This window comes from Neocloeon triangulifer, unplaced genomic scaffold (assembly GCF_031216515.1).
Source record: "Neocloeon triangulifer isolate White Clay Creek 2 clone unplaced genomic scaffold, ASM3121651v1 ptg000002l, whole genome shotgun sequence".
NCBI lineage: Eukaryota > Metazoa > Arthropoda > Insecta > Ephemeroptera > Baetidae > Neocloeon > Neocloeon triangulifer.
In genome coordinates this window covers 5,887,630-5,903,396 of record NW_026775545.1, presented here as the reverse complement: position 1 = coordinate 5,903,396, position 15,767 = coordinate 5,887,630, and the positions used below count along the sequence as shown (strand labels likewise).

Sequence of the window (15,767 nt, the reverse complement as noted above, 5' to 3'; positions counted from 1 at the left end):
ATATTTTACCCTATTCCGATATTAAAATATTGTGTGACATTCTATTGAGATTGGAACAGTTCATTTTAAAGCTATTTTTCAAATAATTCAAAATCACTCTATTTTCAAATTCATTTCAAATAATATCAGTTTGGAATTTTTACTCGTGTACATTTGACAAAATTTTTTCAATTCAAAATTTGCCAATGGCATTATTGATATAACTTAACATAATTAAATCAACGAATTGTTGATCTCATTGACTACAGAGATTACGCAATATCTTTATGTAAAACCAATTATTCAAAAAAATTTGCACGCACTCTTGAAAGGTTTTGTAACATTAATTCATAATTAATGTCTGCTTTAGAAAATTTCATTAGATTTTTTTACCATACATTGAATGTTTTCTTTTCAAGACGATAGAAAATCACAATCCACTAGCAGTGGGCTTTAGTGACATCACAAGATATTGCGGAAAACGCCAAGTGCATTTGAAGGCGAATTTAAAGCCGCGGAAAAGCCCTATCCTTGCTGGAAGAACAGACGGGGCTCTGTAAAGACCATTTTAGAGCAGGGAGTGCACACAATCAGTCAGCGGCCCGAACGAATGCGAGCATGTGCCGAAAGTATACATTAGAGCTAGAGTTCTAGTGGGCGCCGAGGAGCGTTTGTGTGTGTGAGAGAGCCGACCTAGGGTAACGTTGGTCTGTGTGCAAGGCAGCATTATTATTTACCCGTCTCGCGAGGCACACTCCAGCAGAGGTCACTCCTTGAGCCGGCGGTGACCTCGACCCTCATTTTCGTTGCGAGGAAGAGAGAGAAGCGGGCGCGTGCATAAATCATAATTACCGGCTGCCGACGTCTCTCTTTTCGGAGGATTTTTTTATTATAAATACAACACAAAAGGAAAAGGTTCCTTTATTTCTTCATTAGAAAGAGTAGAAAAAAAGAAACCTCTGGAACTGTATATTATATCTTTTTCTCCGTCTTTTCCGCCGTTGGTGTTTCTTTTTGCGTCAGTGTGCGCTGCTGCTGGCTTTTCTTTCCGATTTTTCGTCCGTCGCGGGTTCGATATTGCGAGAAGAAGGAGGGGCCGCGCGCGCCGAAGAGATCAGAGAGATATATATGGTGACGTCATCAACGCTATAGAAGTGTCGCAGTATCCTCACTGCTATAGATAAATTCTAATTAAAACTCCTCGCCGTGGCACAGCCCTATGGTATAGTACAAAACGTGTACCGCTCCGCCGCCGCCACCACCGGCGATCCAATCAATAAAAATGCCCTGCGCTCCGCCGCAATAACATGCAACTTTGCGCAGTACTTGCTGGAGGGGTGTACAAATGTAATGCACGGCAAAACGTACTTTTGATTATTTAAAGTCTCCCAGGAGCTTGAAGACTAATTTATATAAATAAAATAAAATTTTGAAATAATGAATCAGGAGAAAAATGAAGTAAAAAGGTATTTACCTGAATTGAACGGGATGAATTTGAAGATATAAACGATTGCAATAAATTTTGTTTGAAAAAAAAATAACAAAATCACAAATAAAATTGTTTTTAAGGGGTTTCCAATAATTTTTTAATTGTTTTATAGTTGTATAAAAATATCAGTCAAATGTTTGTGACTGGAGTAAAAATTGCGATTTAAAAGTCAGTATTTTTAAGGGATGAAATGAAATAGGGATTGATGAACGCTTCACCTTTTCTCGCTAAAGGCATAAATATTATGTGAGCTTGGAGGTAAGTATCAATCTCATTGTCTAGAATTAGTAACCTGCTAATTTTCCTAATTTAGAGACCAAATGCCCTCAACGTTCAAATAAAGTATATTATTTTACTAAATTAATTGAGCACTAGATGAGATGTTTCGCATCCCTAAGGAGTGCAATTTTTTATATAATTATATATTTATTTCAACGTCAGTCAATCATTGAGTTATTTCAAATTCTTAAAAACAAAAATCCCAAGTTCACACTCTATACATTTAATTATGATTATTGATGAAATGATCAATGCTGGAGGGATAATGTATATAAAATAATTTTTTTCTTTATCTGAAAAAATTGAAAAGGAAAAAGTTTTAAAATGAAATATACATTAAAGTTTGCATTTAAATTTTTTAAATAAACTAAAATTATTATATTATGTAAAGCGTATAAAATTTATGAAGTTAGAAAAATATTTTTTCAGTCAAAAATTATTTTATTTTAAACATTTGCACTAAAAGCATTTTATTAAGCAGAACAAATTGATGTAAAATACTATTAGATTGGAAGTAAATACCGGCGAATGCAACTTCTCGTCATTTTTTTCGTATTAGGTGCTGGTTTCGCGCGTGTAAATGATATTCACGCCGCTGGGTGTAATCTGTTGTATCAATACAAAGAGAGGCACATTACGGATCGGTGGGTGCCCTGCTTCTTCGTACTTGACAGACGGCGGCGTGGAAATATAGAAATAAAAAATAATAATAAAAGCAGCAGCTAGAGAGATGGGCACTCGTCAAACCTCTCGCACATTTAGCCATTTTTTCCCAGCAGCAGTTCAAAAGTGTATATAGCAGGGACGTGGATGAATTACGACATGTTGAAAAAATTCCCTATCACCAGGCACGAAATATATATCACGGGGAGTTATTTGAATATACGGCGGGGGAGTCTCCTGACCGAAAATTTTATAATGCGCCACCAGGTATATTCACTCGGTGTGTCTTTATCGCTCGGCGAGAGAATATGGTTTATTACTGTATTCATGTTAATGCATACCAGGATATAGATAACCGAACACAAAACTACTTGTCACCCAGATAACGTATGCACACACACACCGCGCGCGATTTGTGTGCGCCCTTCGGTGGGTGCATGGGAATATTTTAAACATCGCCGGGGAAATCGGAGACGCGGCGGCTGCATGAAAAATTCGTCTTCGTCTCGCGCCATTTGCATAATTAAGCCATTCACGGATACGGAACGGGAATTATAAATATTTCATTAATGCATGCGTTCGTATCGCGCGACCGACCGACCGACGGACACAGTGAAACTTACAACCGACGTTCGTGAGGCGATTTCGATGAGCAGGTATGCAACCTGTCAAACATGCATGTCACATTGTTCACCTAATGTTTAACGGAGGGTGAAGCTCGTTAGAATCATTGAAATATTTCAATTATACCATAAATTAAAAAAATAAATAGTAGCTTAGTAGATAATATGATAATGGAAAATTTGGGATTATAGAAAAAAACTTAGTTCTGGATGACTAAGTAAAAAATGATTATTTGCATATTTCTGAAATTTCTAAATTCACTGCTAAAAGATAAATTTTGTGAGTTATTAAATATTAATTTCTTAATTAAAAGTTAAAACTTTTAGTATGCAATGTATTCTATAAAGCCAAGTTTATTGCGCACAGTTTTGTTGAAACCACGACAAAACCTTTTAATACATATTTTTTTTAAATTTTTTCAATTCCAACTTGAAGGAAACACGTAAAATAAACGACGCATTTCCTCTATCAGTTGGTGATAATTAAAATTGTGCGTCATTGCCAGACCATCAAACAAAAGTTCAAAAATTGATAAAAAAAAAAAGAACCTTGGCACCTTCTAGGGAAAATTACGGCGGTTGAAATGTATTTTATCTACTTGGTGGAAGAAGAAGGAAGTGCTTTCTATGTTATTATTTATGACCTCTTTTTTTTATCAATTTTTGTATACGTATAAAATGCTTCTACGTCTGAAAATTAAAAACTTTTCCACTTTTGATTAAAGGTTGGAAAAATTTATCGCCAGATAATATTCACTTTGTATACTTTCTAAATGTTTATTTTAACTTCTGTTAACTTCCAGTGAAATTTTCGAATCATGAATTCTGCAAAAGATTATTTAATTTTCATATTTCCAAACATACTTGACTTAAGTTTATGTGTTTATCTCCTATTTAAATCATGGACGCATCTCCCATGAGAAAAGAATGATACACGCCTCTATCATCCGCAACAAAAGATCCAAATTAAGCTCGACGATCGCGGAGAGAGATTGGATTTCAGAAGCCGTTCATTCGGTGTGATGTATTACAAGTTTGCGTGCGTGTATACAACAAGTTATCAAAAAATGAGAACCACATCTCATTTCTCTACTCACCTCTTTTCCGTCCAACCGGCATCACCGCTGCTGAGAGATGTCCCCAAAATTAGAAGAGCAGCATCTGAAATCAATAGCATGTGAAATTTAAGATTTCGGCGACAACAATGAAAGGGCTGGACCGACCACACCGTTTGTGCATATATTTTATTATCATCTAACGCAGCAGATTGCAACAAGAAAATCCACTTCAGCTCAGCCAGGGAAATAATGATGATGTGAACAACAACGAACGCGGGAAGAAAGAAATAAAGAAAGAGAGCAGTTGGTCCATCACAGCCACAATGGGCGCTCATTGTTGTTTTCCAAAGCGTCTCTTTCCGTCCAAAAAAGACGTGAATATGTTTAATATTTGAGTTCTCACGAGTGAATAAAAAGAAGCACAACAGGAAGAGCTGCGAGATTTCTGTGCACATAATATTCCACAAACGAAAAAGGGCCAATAAATCACGCCGATAAAATTATGTTTAAGCGAAAAAGTTTCTTCCATCCTGCGGCGTGTTTTACAATCCCCTTCTTATACCGCGAGCACATTAAGCCTCATTAATGAGTCGTAAATCAATAAGCGCGGAATTTCTCGTTTTCAATAAGAAATTACCGTTCATCATGTATAAATTTTCGTGTTGACGCTGGCGACGCTTTTACAATAATTTGAGGTGGAAAAAGAGGGTCAGCAGCGAGAACGGCAAACCAGTCGGTAACATTTAAGACAACAATAAATTCCCATATTATAAACGTGTTTTTTCTACGCGTTTTCAATAAATTCTTATTATAGATCGTTTATCACCGGTGTGTGTTATTTGAAAAGGAGTGAAAGAGAAATACTCAGGTGTTATATAAATGAAAGGGGACGCGCTCTTTGGAGAAAAAGTCACGTATACTTGTTTCGCAACATCATTACGGCGAGTATTATTATTGACTATTGAGACGATTAATTTTTTACTGTACAGACCGCGGCATCGACATTCTTGAAGGCTCGTTTTATTAATTGGTCGCATTGCTGCACGTTTTTCGTGGGAAAAATTGGATCAGACATACTTTGTACTGAAACCAAATGACAATGACAGTTTATATAGAGGAGTTAAGCGTATCGGAAAAATGAACCGAATACCAAAACTATTATTCCTGTAAGGTGAGTAAATTATTGGGCCCAATTTACTCTGAAATTTATCAATTTAATTATAATGCAAAAATAATATAAATTAGCACACATACAATTCATCAATTATTTATGCTATGTTTACTGAAGCATTATTAGGTAATTATTCATAATTTTAGGGCTCAGTTAAGTTTTTTAAACGAAAAAAAAAGTGTAATAGTTATGAATTAACTGATTTAACGGTAAAAATGTGTCTTATTTTGCAGATCGTATAATGTAAAATAATAAAAATTTATTCAATGATTCTGTTTTAACTTAACACATGTCAAACTAATATCATAAAATTAATATATTGGTTTGTTTTACTAAAAAAATTATTTTCTTTTAAATGTTTAAAAACTTTTTATAATACTTTTAGGCACAGGGCAGCATACACGGTGTGTTAGAGTGACAAACAAAAATATGGCAGGGGTCAACCCCTTTCGTTCTAATATCTAAACTGCTTCCGCAGCGCGGCGTGTGTAGCACGACCGGTGCCTATTAGTGGATAAATTTGCTTGGCACATGCATCGAAATAATTACGATCAATCAAAGAGTGCGGCGCTGCTGGAAAGGCGAGCGTGGTGACTCAAAATAAATACAAACCAGGGACAGCCGCAAACTGTATAAAAAGCCAGGCACACGCTCTGGGCAGTAAAAAGTGGCAATATCGGTTTCGTGACGATATTGGGAACAGCAATTATGATTAAACCCTTTGATAATTAACAATAAACGCCGTTTGGAAAAAAGCTTTATTAATGGCGAGCGAGCGAGCCGAGGCGCCCGCGCTTAACTTTCACTCCGCGTATATTGTATAGCGCGCCGTCTAAACGATTTTTTATGTTAAAAATTTCCTCTGGTGCGAGCACGGTGGTTTTTTAGTGTTATTGTTTTCGTGGCGCGGCAATAAGTCACGCTTCATGCTGTGATCGGGCCCAATAAAATTCTATCAAGCTTCGGCCATAATTAACGCGGCGGCGGCGCAATTCACCTGCTCGCTATTGCGCTGCGGTAGGAAAAATAATACTTTAATATTCCACCCCGCCGCCGCAGCTTGTCAGATGCATGTATAATTTATTAAGACGCATAATTTATGCCGCCAACAATCGACACGACCTTTATTAAAGGAAATTCGACGACCTCTCTCTCTCTCTTTCTGTCTTTTCTTTCGGAGAGGAATGTGTGTGACAAGCTAGGTGCCTCCCTGCACAGAGTGCTTTATGCCTCTGCTGCTACTTTATGGCCCGACTGGACGTTTTATCACAAGAAGTGGTCGCCGCCGTTCGCGGTTAATAATAACTTAATCCAACGCCCTACCGGTGTCAATGATATTTTTTATTTCTAGTGGAGAAAACGACAAAAATTGTGCAAAGCCAAAGTGAGGTCGTAAAATTTTTCGGCTAAAAGAGGAAAATTATTATTTTATTACTCGAATTTGCATTTTTCCTCCAAATAATTCTTCCAAAATTTGAGCCAGTTTTACTTTTAAAAGCAAGCATTATGTTAAATTGTCACAGATATAGTGGAAGTAAATTTAGGCATCTCATATTACTAAATTAAAAATAGTAATTCTTTGTCATATATTGTAAATGAAAAGGAGTTATTTATTTATTGCATATTTTTATTTTTTCAATGTTTAATATTTTAAAAACAAATTTTAAATGGAAACAATGATTGTTTTTATAGAAAAAATTGATCAACATAGTAGCAAATTTTTATATATATATAAAAAAAAAACACCTCAAAGAGAAAAAAAATAATTAAAACTTTCTCCACGCTTACACCTCAGTTGAATTAAATAGAATTTAATTAGATTGTTGATTCAGAAATTGTGAAATCAGAAATTTAATGTAAATGCACGAGTGTTCATTACATGTGCAGCCTAATTCAGGTATGTAGTTCAATTTTCATAATTTGTTTAATTATTTTCTTGTAAAATACTAATTTTTCATTATAAGATCTTTGGTAATTTTATTAAAATATAACATTCTGCATGTTTACTTTTTTATTTATGCACATTATGAGAATTTAAATATATTTTATAAGAAACTTTATATTTCTGATGTTTTTATTATTAATTTTTCCGACAACTTTTTGTTTTCTCTTTTGATCCTGCGTGATTTTCCTTACTGTCCTCCTTTATCATCTGCTGTATACCCGTTTTTATCACAAAAGATCCAATCAAAGGAGGCGCTGAGCATCACAGACTTGAATGTATACATCGGAGCAGGCGCTTCCATTTTCATCAGGCTGAATCTTTAATTCCTCTCCAAACAGGCCCTTTCTCTCTCTCTCTCTCTCTCTTGCTCTTTTATCTCTCGTCATCACCTCTCTCTCGCTCGCGAGCGAGCAGCGACTTCCTCCTCCGCCTCGCCCTGATTTAAAAGACAATGCAGGCCAAATGAAATATTTACATTGAATTTTCGAGCGAACGAACGCATCAAGGACATTAATTTACCCCCTTGAGCCCCTCGTCAGATTAACTTACTTTGACGCACACAATGCGCAAAGTTTCCGAATTAAAAGAAAGGGCGGAGAATGAGAAAGGGTTGCAGCTTCAAATTAAACATCTCGCTCGTAATTCCGTCGGTGCCTCGTCGCGGTGGGCGCGAGTTATTTGACGCGATTCGCTATTTTTGTAAAAGCGCCACTATGCCAATTTTCATTTCGCCTTGAAAATTAGGTCCAATTACAACTCGGTAATGAGATAAAGTATGCAGATACGCAAGACCGGCAAACGTATATAAAAGGATTGAGTTACAATTCGCTTTCAAAGCAAGCTTTTCCAGTCGGTGAGCAGCAAACCCGAAAAACAAAAGAGCAACTAGTTTATGCCGCGACGAGTTTCGCACGGTGACACACGTTACAAATAGTCAAAAAGCCCGACTTTATATATGTATATTTTTATTCCTCGTCGTCCACCGCATATGTAGACGCATAATTGATTCGGCCGACGAATTTGAATTTTTGAAATCTTAATCAGGCCGCGATATTGCGTGGGCCGGGCACATGACAGAATTATTAATAAGCTCGGCCGTCGCGGTTATGCAACACGCAACACCAATTGTTGATGCGGACGTGAAAGCAAAGGGGGCTCTTAAGATTAATTAAATGATTGTGTGCCTCGGCCAGTCAATAAAAGAGTGCCGCCGGGGCGAAAGCGAAAGACGACCGGGCTGCTGCGGAAAAGTTGGCTGTCGCTCAAGAAAAGCAAGCGGGCGTTTCAACTCTTGCCCTGCGCGTAACCCGACGTACGATTTAGTTGACCTTTTTGTTTGCCACGATTTATTCTTTTACTTTTGTGAGCTACACTGTAGGAACCTACATTCTTATGAAAGATACCTGATGATACAGAAGAGGAAACGAAAATTCACACGAGCAAAGCAAAACATGCTGTAAGGAAAAACATGATTATTTAAATAAATAAAAAATTCATAATTTTTTTATTCTATATTAATTTTATTGTGTCAAATTAAATATTATTTAAACATAATCATAATATACGCTTCAATCTTATTTTAGACCATGCAATTGTCAATCTTGATAAATTCTGATATTATTTGCGTCATCGGCAAGCAAGATAATATTAATTTTTGTTCTTTTTAAGTTGATTAAGTAAATAATGTAAATACTGATATTTGCTTATATGTGTATGTTATTTACAGGAAAAACTAATATTTATGCCTTTTAAAAAATCTTAAATGTTAAAAAAATTTAAATCGCAGAAGGCGAAAATCTTGTAAAAATAACTTTAGCTGGTAATAAATAATATTATTTTTAGTTTAAATTTTTAACAAGATCTTTTTTACGCGCTGAAAATTGTATGTGTTTTAATTCATCTCATATTTTCACCTTTTTATTTTGAAACGAAAATTTTGATAGTTACATGTATCCCCAATGGCCACGTGGTGCACCGAAAAACTTAATTTGCAACAAAAGCCATTATTGTATTGCCATATATCTATGATTACAATTTTTCACCCTTTATTAATATCCACACCCTCTCTGCTAACTGCCTTTCATCCCTTTTGCCGGCGCTAAGTGAATCCGTCAGACAATGTGCGACAAATTTGATAAATTAGCTGGCAGATTCTGAGTGACTGATTGGCACACGAGCGAGCGAGCGATTCTGCTCGGTATTAAGACGGTGCGGCGCATAAGCAAGAGAGCAGCAGGGCGGCGTTCTTTGAGCCGTGAATAAAACGCGAGAGGAAAAGAATGCCGGGCGGGCGAGCAGCGGAGAATAGCAGCAGGTTGATGGAGCATCAAGCAATTAGCTGTTCGACATTGTGTAAATAATAGACTAATGAGATTAACCCTTTATCAGCTACACATTGTCTTAATTGAGAATTCGTCGGCTGAAAGGCAAAAGCGAAAGCTGCAGGGAAAGAGAGAGGTGTGTGCAGGAGAGGTTCGGGGAGAATGAACGGGCAAAATTTATAATCCATCACTGCACAAAAGAAAGGCGCCCGTGGCGGAAGAGTGGAAAGAAAGGGAGGAAAGTTCAGCGTCTAATTGCAAATTAGATAGATTTTTGAGAGGTTTGAAAAGATTTAAAAACTACTTTTTTTTTTTTAATTCAGAACACATAATTACTAATAAAATGATTATGATGCTACATGTGTAGTACAATATACTATGTTTTACTTAAAAATATACTCACTTCATACTATTCTCTTCCATTACATTTTTCCAAAGTTTACAAACTTTTTTAATGTTTCTCTTGATAAAAAAAAATATGTATATTTAACTTATTAAAAAACTTGTAAATTTATTTTCATGTCAATACTTTAGGTTTATTTTTTTTTTATCAATTATTTGCAATGGTTTTAAATATTTAATTTTATTATTTAAATTAAATTTAATTAAATTTTGAATTAACTACTTCTGACCTGACTTGAGAAGATTATGTAATTATAAAACAGTTAGCAAATTAAATAAATTAATATTGGTAATAGATATAAATAAATATTGTGACATTACTCATATAATGAATGATCACATAATTTTAAGTAATTTAAATACATCATCAATCATCATCTATGAGATGCCCTTCTTTGAATGTATATATTTTTTAAACCGATATGATACTACAAGATAAAATAATTGATTGTTTGCTTCCTGAGGTTCAACCCAACAAAATGGTCCACATCAATACCCTCCTTTGTTTCCACTGGACTGATCTCACCTAAAAGCGTTTAATGAAGCGAGCAGAGAGCTTGTTGCGCACCAAAATCAAGCGGCGGCTGATAATGTAATGGGAGCAGCAGATGAGGCGCTAATTGAATTTTAATAGGGATTACACACCCACATTCCGGTGCTCGGCTCTGGTGTGTGCGATAATGAGGCGGGCGAATTCCAATATTGTTTTGATACCTGGGCGTTGGGGAGGAAGCAACAGGTTGGCTATTGAGATCAATAGCTCGTTCAAAGCTCGGTGATCTATCGACATTTGATACCCGGCAACCCCAACCGTTTTCGCTTGTGTGTGCGGTCGGGGGTGCGGAGAGAGGGCAAATAAAACGGATATACGTGCTGCCGCCGGCACAGCCAGATTAAATGGCGTTTACGCTGCAAAAAGGCTGAAAAGTGAGCCGCCTGATCGAATTTATTTCCAACGCCCGCGTTCGCATATTGCGAGACTGTCGCTCGCTTTTAACTTATTGGTGCGCTCCCATGATGGTATTTTTTGCTCTTTCTCTGCAGCGTGTGAAAAACAAAATTGTGGATTTTTGATGGGAAACATAGAATAAATATCACACCATTGTTGATACGTGAGGAAATAAAAAAAGCTAATATTAATACAGATTTTTCTATCAAAAAGGAACTGACTTTTTCTTGCTTTGAAAAGTGCAAAAAAATATATTTAATGGCTAATTAAAATGAAGAAAGCAAACTTCAATGATTTTATTAGTTAGTAAATATTCATTCAAAATATCTTTATCAAATGAGCTACTTTAATGGAGAATAATAATACTCTCATCGAATCATGTACGGAAATGACAAATTAAAATTAGTTTTTTTTTTTTAGAAATTCAATCAGAAATTTTGTGGGAAAAATTTTTGATTGATATTGAATTTAAAAAGTGCCCTCATCTGTTTGACAAAAGAAAGTTGGAAAAGCTGAATCAGGTAGGAGATCAAACCTTTTTTTATAAATTATCCTAAAACACATGGAACTTAAATAAAATACGTCATCATTAAAATTTCAACACTTTTCTGAAAAGATTTAAAATAATTCTTTAGCAAAATGAATGTGTGTTTTGGCAATTTATGTTTTTCCTGTTAAAATAAATTTAATTATCGTTTATAGCACAGGGAAAATTTTAGTGTCAATTATAAAGAAGAATCTCTGGTATTGCTTTGCTGGATGATTATGAGACAGGCAAAACAGCAAAAGTTCTTGTCTGGAAACTTTTACGTGTTATTGAACTATACAAATAAATATTACTATTCTGCGATGAAGTAAAAAGTATCACAAAAAACGAAATCCCATTTTTCTAACGATCGCCGCTGTCATTTTCTGGGTATAAAATTTCAGAGCAAAGTAATTGCTCCGAACGTAATTGACAAATGAATGGATAATTGGAGTTTGAAAAGTAGAAACGACTGTAATACTACGTATAATGTTGTGCCGCACACCAAAGGACGAAAAGTAAACCGACAGCAGACAGAAGAAGAAGTTTAGTTTGAAAACCGCAAGGTCGGTTGGGGCCGATTTAATATTTGTGGTGATTTAAAAACTTTTCCCAATAGAGTATAGTAATAATCGTAATTTTGTGGTGGCGTTGCCTGACTAAAAGTGAACGAGAGAGGCATATAATCATTCGCCGCGCAAACATAAACCAAAGGGTAATAAAAATGTCTATTGACTGCATGTGAAATAAATCCCCCGCTTCCTTTCTTTTACGAGGGGTTTTACTCAGCCCCGTTTCCATTCGATATCGAAACTCCGCGAAAAGAAGAGTAAAATTTCTCAACTGCGTGCGTTTGAGAAAAGAAAATTTATGCCTTAGGTATTAATGACCCCGTTCGGAAAAGGGCAAAAAGGCGGCGGACGTTCGGCGTTTTTACGATTTTTTGAGAGAGTGCAATTTTAGTTATTATTTAATATTTTCCTCACCGCAAATGCAACGAAGGAAAATCGTTAAACGATAATTATCGGTTTGTCCCGTCACTTCTAGGAACGTTCAATAATTGCCTAGGTCGGGGATGAGCATTAATTTATGGAGATTGCGGATCGGCGCTCATCTTTACGCGGAAATGACTTTTATGCACTCGCCGCTGATACGCCCTCTTTTCTCCTCGTTGTTTTACCTGCTGGCCGTGCCATAATCGGTGGATGCAATTGCATAATGCTGGTGCACATCTCTCCAGCGGCAGCCACGTTTCTCGGAAAACCGTATAACTCTTGGTGGTGCACGACCATTTTGCTTTACAGACCATCAATCAATTTTATGATAGATGCATCCATTATTCTCTCTTATTATTTGAAGTTATTAAATGATATGGAAGCGTTTTATTAATATAAATCTGATGTACTTTTAAAGCCTTTGGATGTATAGTGGTGTAGGAGACTGAAATTCCGGTTTCAACTATATTTATATATACGTGAAAAGGTTCATATGTGGATTAAAAAGTTAAAGAATAAAATAAAATAACAAATTAACCAAATCAAAGATTGTTTATCTCTCCATTTTCCAATGATAAAAAAATCTTGTAATTATGATAAATATTGATATGATCTCAATTTCCGGCGTAAAGAACTATGGGCAATGATCATCTATTTTCAATTAAGAGTACTTTATATTGAAAGGTACATTGGAGAATTAGATATTATGTAGATATATTTTTTCCGTATAATTGATATATTTGAAAATCCATAAATAATATCGTTGTGAAATGAAAAATGAAAATTTTAATTATTATATTAAATAAAACTATAATGAAATGAAGAATTATAAGAAAAGAAAAAAATATCATCGCTATAAACAATTTTTAAAGATATATTTTCTAAATTTTATACATATATATAGTAATTACAAAATTTGAAAACATTAAACGCATACTTTTGTAAGTTGTGAAATAATTTGGCACGTATTTCCCAAGTCTTATTAAAATACAATCTAATTTAATCAGTTAGAATAATTTTTTTACTGATGGATCAGAACTATCAGAAGACTCTTGCGCATTATTCTTGGATTGGATTGAAATCGATTAGCGTAGGGTAATTTTTACTAATCCATCCGAGATAAAATCCCATCTGCAGGGCGATATCGGGAAAAAGTTTTATATTTTAATCTTGATTAGCGCAGCCACGGTTTATCACTCTCTCCTCGCGCATATACAAATTAGATAAATAAAGCTGGCGTTGTGCGTAAAGTGTGAGCTGAATGTATATTACGTATGTGCGTACAAAGCGCTCTCCATACCACATGGATTTTATTTCCATACATAGGAAAAAGCAGAGGCGAACGGACACTCGTGGTGAGAGAGCGAGGGCAGGCGCTGCTTTTTGTGTCACCATGTGTACTTTAAGGTAATAAAAATAAATCAGCCACCAATAATATATATGAGCGGCGCGGTGCAGAGGAAAAGATATCAGAAGTAAATCAGTGAAAAGGGGAAGCGAAAAATTTATATACACACACGTACATATAAGAGAGACGGAGAGAGCAGCGCAGCGGAGAATAAAAGTTAAAAAAAGTAACAAAGAGAGAAAGAGAAAGAGCCCATAAGGGGTTGAGGAAAAGGGTTGCATATCTCTGCGGAGCAGCATCAGACGAGGGTGCACTTTTTATTTCACATAGAACAGAGAGCGGTCCCAAATCGAAACAGTTAGTTAGCGCTCTCGTGTAAAAAAGCGGCCCTGCTGCATCAATATAAGGAGAATTTATTACAAAAGGACCACCCGCATATTATCTCTCTCTCCGCCGCTTTGAAAGGGTTCGAGTAATTTAAGCAGAAAATAAGATATTCAACCAACTTTTGATTATCTTTTGCGGGGAGAAAAAAGGGCGAGGGGACGCTCGGGAATGCCGAAAATAAATGCATTTTGCCTGGTGATAAATTATTCGCAATTTGGCCGAAAAAGAAATAATATAAGTGGGACACATCGACGTTGTGAGTTATGCCTGATGCCGCCGTGCTCTCGGCTGATGATAAATAATTACCGCGCGTTATTTCATTTTAATCCGGTGGGAAAAAATCGAAGATCACACAAATTAGCATTAAAAAGCAACGGTAGCCGCCAGTTTATGGGAATCCTATAGATGGATTTTTCAAAGCCGGTCACATAAAATCAGGTATTACCTTGGTGCTTTTCAGGTTTTTACTCCCTAACACATAAAAATGGTTTATGTCCGCGCATCAAAACGCTGGGCATTCGAAAGCGTCGGCCAGCGCGATTTAGGCACACACCATCAATAGCATCCATGCTTTTAAATTATTGGATTTATTGCCACAGGATTGCCTTGAATTAAATGGAAAAATGCTCACGGGTATAAGAAGAGGTGTAATTGTTTCTGCTTCATTCGCTCCGCTGTCTGGCTACAAAGTTTTAATTTAAGTTGATTAAAATTTTAGAAAAAAATTTGGCTTGTGATAAAATTCAAGAATTTCAAAAGAAAACTTCATTTCAAATTAAAATAGAATCGAGAGATAAAAAAAAAACAGGATATAAAAATAAAACATCCAAGAAATTAAGATTTTAAAATAAATTTTTGTGTTTAGAAGGTCCGTATAAAAAATAAAGTTAAATTATGCTTAGTCTCACTTTTAAAGAAGCTGATAATCTCTGATTCAGCTCTGATTGTTGATTTATATATAATTTTTGTATGTACAATTCAAGGATAATTTTGTTAATGGCAGGAGAAATTTATTTGTAAGCATATTTTATTTTGAGAAAAATTGTTATTTTAAATTTTTTTTATATAAAAAATTAGTTTGTTGTCCCAAAGGATGTAAATGGTTAAAAGGTCTGTTCGCTGGGCGAAAATGCGCGGCCGAAATTTATTTCCATTAAATCTGACTTAAAATATAACAAATTTCTTAATTACGGCTAGGCCTGGTCTGGTGCTAAAGCCCCTTTTTATATTCCTTTGCGGGAATTAATCTTGATTCGTGCTCGCGTTTGTTCATTTGGGGCCAAAACAAATATATAAAAATGAAAAAGGAGTGCGCAGAGGAGAGCTCTAAGCACCTAAAACCTAAGAGCATGTGTGTGTGCGCGCGCGAGGGAGGAGGACGGCTGGGAGTTAAGCATACATTTATTTGGGACGTCCACCCCATATGTTGCTGCTTCTGTGTGTTTACAGCACCACCGGCGGCGCGCGTACACTATAATAATAACAGCTACTTTTATTAGTAATTTCTTAATATAGATTAAATAACGCGCGCGCGAGCCCGGCAAAAGCGGCTCTTCTTTATCCCGAGCTTATTACATTACCCAGAGCGAGCGAGCGCTCCTGATGCTCTTATTCTAATTAACGATAATAATG

General features: G+C 35.8%; 1 long non-coding RNA gene across 1 annotated transcript in view; it reads right to left on the bottom strand.

Annotated features, from left to right (window-relative positions):
• Window positions 1–4,130: 4,130 nt before the first annotated feature.
• LOC132205348 (uncharacterized) overlaps window positions 4,131–15,767 on the bottom strand; it is a 32,581-nt gene continuing 20,944 nt past the window's right edge. The window contains exon 2 of the long non-coding RNA XR_009442687.1: window positions 4,131–4,194. This is a non-coding gene — a long non-coding RNA (uncharacterized LOC132205348). The remainder of the gene's footprint in view (window positions 4,195–15,767) is intronic.